Here is an 8,849-nt window from a genome sequence, read left to right as displayed (position 1 = left end):
GTGACTTTGTTGTTACAAACGAAAGAAAAATGACTTTAGGTGATAATTTGGGATAGTTGAGTGACCATTTGAGCAATGGACTCCTTTTATTTAACATGCTTGTGTATAAGACAACATACTTAATTACTTATATCACAAGACGATATTGATTCATCATGTGTGGATAATTAAGGGAAAGTGATACTGTATAACTGCTCTTAAAATAATAGCCAAGAAAAAGTATATTTTTGTATTTTTTTTGTATATATATACATTTCTGTACTTTATATACAAAAAATATATAGATTTTATACACTTTACGGCTATCGTATGTAAATAATATTGGCCGCGGGATAAAAGTAATCTTTGTCCGATAATTAATCACTATGTAATATTTTTGTAATATAGATGTGACAAGTCCATCGGGGCAAGTGCACAAATAGCTATTTTGAGGATGCTTGTTTGCAACAAATTATATGTGATACAAAAATAAATTGCAACCACAATATAAACATAATTTTATTGATAAAATGATGCGGGTACAATTCTGTTTGTTCCCTTGATTCTTCTTCTGAATTGTTCCCCGTGATTCGAGGGCTAGATCAGTGTATTCTCGAACGTAGGATGATACGGACCTCTCTGGATTACTTAATCTCCGTGAAAGTCGATCATTGTATAAATATTATTCTTGAAGTACTTGATTATCAAGAAGCACATCTATTAATCACGGCATTATTTTATGTCTTGATCCCTTTGTGAATATCCCAAGATTTATGGGATTTTTTAGATGCCTCTTCAAGGGAATATGTATCCCTTTATATAGATGTAAGTTAGGGTTTAGGGTAGAGTAACCTCTAAGAAACCCTAATAGACTCCTAGGATTTCAAAAGTCCTGCAGTATCTTTAATTTAGGATTTGGCTTGATTCGTTAAAATTTCGATGTCTACAATGTTATTTAGAGATTAGTCCGTACTTATTTTATCCTGAAAATTTAAACTAAAATTTTTAACTTCAGGACAATTAAGGCGATTTTTGTCCTTAAAAATTAAACTGAAAAACTAAAATTTAGGGTGTACTGGTTAATTTTTAAATATTAGCCCTTTAAACTGGCTACCTGATGTCATTCCTGCCAAGTTCAACATCGATGGCCCAAAGGCATTTTAGTGGCTATATCAGTAAAAGCTTCCCAATTTCATGAACTTTGATTGAAGTAGCTGAGTTGATCTTATGTGGGGGAAGTGCACGGTTAGCCACTAATAAGACATGTATTTACTTTTAAGCCACTGTTTAAAATGTCTTTAGTCTTTAGCCACTGCTTTAATAAACTTTAACTTCTCAGACAAAATTACCCTTCTACTCATGTCCTTAACTTTTGAACTTAACTTCAGGACATCAGGATTACATGTCCTTAACTTTTGAACTTGTAACCCTAAGTTTAGGACTTCGGGACTACATGTCCTTAACTTTTGAATTTGGAACTCTAAGTTCAGGACTTCAGGACTACATGTCCTTAACTTTTGAACTTGTAACTGTAAGTTCAGACCAAATGCCCTTAACTTTTGAGCTTGTTAGTCTAAGTTCAGGACCTATTGTCCTTAACTTTTGGGCTTCTTAGCCTAAGTTCAGGATCTATTGTCCTTAACTTTTGAGCTTGTTAGTCTAAGTTTAGGACTTCAGGATCTATTGTCCTTAACTTTTGAACTTGTAACTGTAAGTTCAGGACTTATTGTCCTTAACTTTTGGGCTTCTTAGCCTAAGTTTAGGACCTATTGTCCTTAACTTTTGAGTTTGTTAGTCTAAGTTCAGGACTTCAGGACTACATGTCCTTAACTTTTGAACTTGGAACTCTAAGTTCAGAACTTCAGGACTACATGTCCTTAACTTTTGAACTTGATTTGTGTTGTTGGTGCTCCAAGCAAAGCCCTACCAGCAACAACAACCATTTGTCTTCTACCTAAACCAAAAATTTAAAAATCCCCCCAAAAATTGAGATAGAGATCAAACAAGCCTTAGGATAAACCAAAAGTTAGGCTGAAACCAACTTACCCTACGAGACGGAAAGCCATTAGTGTGACAATCTTCCTTTGAAACAAAACGAACAAACTCTAAACAACCATTGTCAGGGCTCCGGTTCTATGAAAGAAAGAGTAAAAATGTCTTTTCATATTAATTTTAATAGAGTAGTTGCTATTTTTGCTCAACATTAGAATTATTGAATAAAAAATAAATACCACCTTAAATAGTGGCTATCCCACGCCATTTTCACATCTTATGCATACGTTTAGCTTTGTTTTATCTTGAAAAAGAAAAATTGCCTCTATCCTAAATAAATAGTACACGCGTCAATGATCTGACGATTCAGAGATTTATAAATGGCTAGTTGTCACGACCCAACTTTCCCTCCGTTTGGGTATCGTGATGGCACCTAGTTTTAGGGACTAGGTAAGCCTAATTCATACTGAGATACCACAATAATAAATGAAATGTAATAGTCTTGAAGCAGAAATCTCTACAAAATTTATAATTCCCAAAACCCAATAATACAAGTTATAAGCTCTACAGAGTTAGCTACCACTTCTAAGTATAACTATTCGAAAAAGAGTGAAAACAGTTGAATACAAGTAAGAATGTGACTCTGAAGCCTGCGAACGCAGCATCAGGTTTACCTTGAGTCTCCTCAGCAATGACCCGCACAACTACTAATGATCGATATCTGGATCTGCACAACAAAAATGTGCAAAAGAGTAGCATGAGCACACCACAGCGCTGCCAAGTAAGTATCAAGACTAACATCGGTGGAGTAGTGACGAGAAATAGTCAAGACACCTACCGGTCCAATAAATTGTACAAATATAGGAACAATGGAACATGATGTATATATAAAGACTGCACAAAATGGCTAACGATACTACAATCACAATAAGGGAAGAAAACAGCAAGTAACATCGGAAATACCAAAATAATTGTCACGACCCAAAACCACGTGACCGGCACCTGGCACACTACCCGACCTGAGCGAACCAAACCATGCGATGCACCCAAATCATATGCATGAAAACTAAATTTAACTGCGGAACCTCCTTGAAAATCTTATACATTTTCAAGTTAAATGATAAAATATTTTCCAATTCAAAATCACACATGACGCCCTTTCATAATAATAACAATGAGACTAAGTAAAATATACTTTCATGAATGTCGTGTACAATCCCGTTACTACAATCTTTCATAATTATCTATGGAGCCTCTATACCAAAGAATAGAACCAACGGTTGGAGAAGTTCCAATAAAATAAAATAAGGAATAACATGATAGCTACCACGAAATAAAAGTGGTGCTTCATAATACCTTGGAAAGATAGTCATCCTGGCCTGACCACATACCATGTATCATACATCATCCTGAAACATGTAAAGTAAGCAGGGCCCTAGAGGGGGCCCCTAAGGGATGAGTACACTACAACGGTACTCAATAAGTATCATAGACTCTCGCTAACTTAAGTTCTTGGGACAAACTTTATAAAAATAATGCACCAATATTTGAAATAAAACGATAAGAAATTCTATCAATTCATGACCCTTGTGGTTTTGAACCAAAGCCAAGTGAAATATAACCCACAATATAATCTTTTAAAATGCTTACACTAATCCAAGATTTTATAAAATCATAAAAAATTATTTCATTTGCTTTAAGTCATTGAAATCACTTTTGGATCCTTAGACCTAAACATAAGAAAATCATCCTTACCTTTCACTGGGAGTACCATACCATTACCGACATAAGAAGGTCAACTAGGTTATGTACCTAGCGGAAAGTATCATATACCCTACTTGCTTAGAGTGTCTCATCGTAGTGTCGTACGAATCGACTCAACCATGCTAATAATAGCACAACATAGTACTCTCTCGAGGGAGAGCACTCTGCCACAGTCTATACCACAAAGTGGCTATCTACGCCTACATCGGCATGTGTAGTTTCATGACGACGAACACAATATATCCGAAGTCAATCTCGGCGAACACAAGTAACTCCCAAAACATTTGGTACTTAAAAAATAGATTCACAGCATAGTAGCTTCAAAGGATCTATTTTTATCAAATTATAGCATTTATAGAAAATCTAAATCATTTGAACAAAAACTAAATAAACAACCTTTTACATGCTAAAGCCTTTTGCAATTTAACATCAATCTTTAAAAGATACCACAAGGGCTAGTCTGCACATCAATTTCCAAAAGAAATACTTTCCATGAAAACTTTTCTTTAGTACTCAAATATGTATACTCTTGTCAATACATAAGTTTTGATAAAATCTTATAACATATACCTTGAGTGTCATTTAGCCAATAGGATTTAAAATAAAATTTTACAAAACGGCATGACACTACATATCCAACATAATATTTTAGTACATGGAGACATTCGTACTTGTTTGTCCCCACAAGCACGAAAGCACATTTTCAAACAACTTAAGTATTAACTTGAAACATGCTTTTAGGGAAAGTCCCTCAAGAAGAGTAAGTTTTAATCAACTTACCTCGCTTGCGCTTTATTAATGTTCACAAGCTTTCAATCCTCTTCCATCATTCCACTGTTGATTAAAAATCTCAACATCACCAACAAGTTGATATCTACAATTAGATATCCTAATTACATCAAAATATGACCTAAGATATTAAGCAATATCCATATATGGCTCATAAAGTGGCTACAAGCCTCCAACAACTCAAATCGTCAAATAAATTTATAAGCTAAACCATTCAACTTCATCCTTATATTTTAATACCCATTCGAAGTCATTAATGTTACTACATCCATTGCCCAATGCCACCAAATTACTATTCATCATCTTCTATAATCAAAACTTGCACCATATGTCACACCTCCTTTTTCCGGACCCCCCCCCCCCCCCCCCCCGTAAAGGGTATACGGGTTTTTTTTCAATTTAAGTGACAATTGAAACGGAATTATTTTATTTAAAAATCAGAGTCGCCACTTGGGATAATTTGTGGTGTCAAGTTAGCGGTTCAAATCTCGAATCGAGGAAAGATTGACTCTGTTTTATAATCCGCGAACACAGAAATCCGGGTAAGGAATTCTATTAACCCGAGATAAGGTGTTAGGCATTCCCGAGTTCCATGATTCTAGCACGGTTGCTTTGATTATACCTGGATTATTAAATTGTCTAACTACTCATTTTAGAACCTATGTGCATTTGCCTTTTTTAATTAAGAAATTATCTTGAAACGGGTCACGCGTACGTGTACCCATTTGTTTGGCCCGTCAGAAATCATGTCATGCGAATGTGTCCATAATTAATAATGCTTTATTATTATTAAGAAAAGTTTTACCAAAGTTGCGCGAACGCATACTCTGGTTTTGTTTTTAAAATAGTAACCATGTCACGCGAACGTGTCCACGACCACGATAATATATTAAACGTGCGTAAAGCAAACTACGATCATTTGTTATTTGTTATATCTAAATTATGAAATTAATACGAGGGACATGTATGATTGACTTGTGGATGGTGCACCTCGAACTATATAATCCTAAATTAATTAGCGATTTATTAGACCAATTATTATTAAGCAAAAATTGATCGAAGTTGCATGAACGCATACTCCAAATTGGTTTTTAAATTGTAATTATGTCATGTGAACGTATACACAATCACAATTGTATTTTAAACGCACCTAAAGGCTTTTCAACGAGCGCTGATTTTTAATTAGCTAAACTACAATATATGAGAGGAACACGACTTATGTGCAAGTTGGAAAAAGGGATAAAATATGGATGGAATAAACAAGTTATCATGTGCCCAAAACCCTTTGGCCAAAATACTGAAGCCCGAGACTCAAGTAGTTGCGGCCCATTCAAGTCCAACATCACAAGGTCCAAATCCTTTATTTTAAATTAGCGAAACAACAAATTCCACGGCCCAAACTAACTGCCATTAGCCACTACTGATTTCTAGCTAGTAATGCAGAGAAACTTCATATATGTGCTTTACTTTTCACAAAGGTTTTCAACTTTACCCAAAAATTCTTAATCCCAGAATGTTGCTCATGCGATCACCCCTCCCTCTCACCGTATTTCCTCTAGTAACAGACCTTAGGCTTGCTAACCCTTAATAGACAATCATCATTCCTAGGTATGAACTCATAAAAATAAGAAACAACACATCAATTGAAGGTTTGCACCAGTTTTATAAAAACACTCCGACACTTGAATCCAGATTCCCTTAATTTGAACAAACATCAAACAAGAGCAGTGAACTTATTTTGCCAGAAAACTTTAAATGAGACTAGGTAGGCCTGTTTTAAAGGCTCATCACATTTAAGCTATACCAAGGTTAGGCAGATTCAAGTAGCCAAGCACAAAACGCATCATGATAACATTGCAGTAGTACGAGATCCAAGCAAACATTCATCAGCTATGCATTCGACACTAAAAGAAATCTGTGGCTTTAAGAATGAACAAGGAACCAAGAATCAATCGCTAAACTTAATTCATGGATCCATTTTCTCTTCAATATATCAATGCTCCTTCGAGTGTAAAGCTATATGGATAACTAACTTATCAAAGACAGCAATGCACCAACAAAACTCCAATTCAATCCCATCTTGAGTAAAACAATTTGCACAGAATCTATAGAGAAGGGGAAAGCTATCAAGTTTTCTCTATCTAACTAAAAGAAATCAGTGTTTTAGAGCTGAGATGATCTAATCTTATTCAAAGGTGAAAACAAATCACTGGGACTAGGTACAAGTAAACAGAGAATGCAAACTGATTGGAAATCCAGTGTCAAAATAGTCTGTACATTTTCAGCACTAAGGAATGAAGAAAACTACTCGTAACTCGACTGATTGGCACCTAGTACGCAAACAAGCATGAAAATTCACAAATACACAAGCCATTTAAACTTATTCGACCGACAACCAACCAATTATAAGCCCAGAGATCATATGGACATTCGTTAGCACACATGTGAAATCATGGAAGAAGTTGAAAACAATAAGAACATAGCAGCAAAATGAAACTAAGATAACCACACAAATCTCAGTTGTTACTTTAAACTTAGCCCCATTTTATAGTTCATTCAGAGATCGATTCACAACGGGAACTAAAGAGAAGAAAAGAAATGAACCTGGAATTAAGAGACTGAATTAATACAACACTGAAATCGACCCAAAGAAAGCAAATAGTAGCTGAAAATCAACCCTCGAGCAGCAACAGACTCGAACATCTCAAATGACTTCCATTTTTAAACCAAAATCTAGAATCAAAATAAAGAAGATGGACTCTAGAGATTTCAAAAAATGTTAAACAATAATCGACATAGAAATGAAATAGCAGAACATTCAGTGATTTTTTTTCTTCTATTCTAGTACCAGAAATAAAAGAACAATAAAAAATGAAGAAGAAAAATCTCGAAACCTAATTTTAACTTTCTTCCGAAATCTCTCTCAAATCTTTTCCCCAAATATTCTCCAAAAGAAATCCCCAGAATAAGAAAACGTTCTCACCTTTTATAGACCTTCAGGTCTTCTCGTATCTTCTTTCTTTCTCTCCACGAAAACCCCTCTAAACAAAAAATCCTCCCCCAAACTGATTTCTTACCCCGTTTCTGATGAAAGAGGGACAAATGGAGGGAGTATATTAGCTCGAATCCAATCTAACGCTCCCTATTTTTCCTTATTTTCATCTGAAGAGTGAAAAATCCGAACTAAAATCAAAGAAAGCATGTGAGGGAGGGGGAATCTATCAGAAACGGTTACGCTATGGCAAGAGGAGAGAAAATAAAATGTGTGATGTGAGTTTGGGTTTCACTCGCCTGAATTTTGGCAATTTTTGAGAATGGATTCGGTTGTTTGGAGAAGAAGAACAGTGTTTGCGCCGATTTGGGTCTTGGAGATTAGGGTTCTGTGTATCTTTTATTTATTAGCATTTGGGAACGGGTCAGGTTTGGGGCAGACGGGCGGGCGAGTGGCTGGGGCGGATTAATAAAAAAATTGGGCCTTAGTATTTGGGCCAAAAACAACAGCCCTAATTCTCTTTTCCTTTCTTTTTCATTTGTTTTTCTTCTCCCTTTTTAATTAATTAAAAAAACTAAATTAGACTCTTAAATTAAACTAAGCTGTAAAATTAAGTTAATTACCTACTAAGATATTTATGAAAGTTAATTACTCCTAAATTAAAAGAAGAAATTACTAGTTTAATATTAAAAGGCTAAAAATGAGCAATATTTTGTGATTTTTCATTTTTATAAAACAACTAATTTACTAATTAACCTAAAAATGTAAAAATAAATCCTAAATGCAAATGCATTATATTTTTGGTATTTTGTTTTTTAATGGAAATTAAATATGCACAAAGATGCAACTAATTAACAAAATTTCTACGAAAAATCCTATAAAATTGCGAATATTGGAAAACTTATTTTCTTATATTTTATGGGAGTACTTCTTATAGGGCAAAAGTCACGTGCTCACAGCTGCCCCTCTTTGCTTAGAGACACGAAGGGTTTTTGGGCAAAGATAAAATGAGAAATTATGAGGGATTTTTGTCCGTTTGAAACTCCATAAGAAGAATTTTTGAAAGAGCCTGACCGAACCTTGCTTCAGAGGTTGCCTACATATCCTTGGCTATAAAGGAATGAGGTCGGTGTAGATCTGGAAGTTTCGGTAGTTGGGACTACTAGGAAGCTGTGATTTCACTGTTGTTGCTGTTGTTACTGCTTGCTGAACTCCTTATTACACCAAGACGAAATAAAAGAAGCTAGACTAAACTATGACCTATAAATTACAATAATCCTATCTATATCTTCAAACTTGGTCTTGCAGTTTCTGTTACTCTGTTGACTTGTAC

The 8,849-nt window shown here is 34.9% G+C and overlaps 1 long non-coding RNA gene across 2 annotated transcripts; it reads right to left on the bottom strand.

Moving 5' to 3' along the window:
• Positions 1-2,454: 2,454 nt before the first annotated feature.
• On the bottom strand, positions 2,455-7,909 carry LOC107780462 (uncharacterized). Of its 2 annotated transcripts, none has more exons than XR_012708072.1 (5): positions 7,508-7,909; positions 7,129-7,257; positions 4,516-4,609; positions 3,328-3,406; positions 2,455-2,698 (listed from the first exon to the last, which is right to left on the bottom strand). It is a non-coding gene; the product is annotated as an uncharacterized LOC107780462 (long non-coding RNA). The 2 variants fall into 2 exon arrangements; XR_012708073.1 differs by having other exon boundaries at positions 4,516-4,569.
• Positions 7,910-8,849: the final 940 nt, after the last annotated feature.

Source organism: Nicotiana tabacum, chromosome 3, assembly GCF_000715075.1.
Source record: "Nicotiana tabacum cultivar K326 chromosome 3, ASM71507v2, whole genome shotgun sequence".
NCBI lineage: Eukaryota > Viridiplantae > Streptophyta > Magnoliopsida > Solanales > Solanaceae > Nicotiana > Nicotiana tabacum.
Note: the sequence above shows the minus strand (reverse complement) of the source record. Positions and strands in the feature narration are given on the sequence as shown.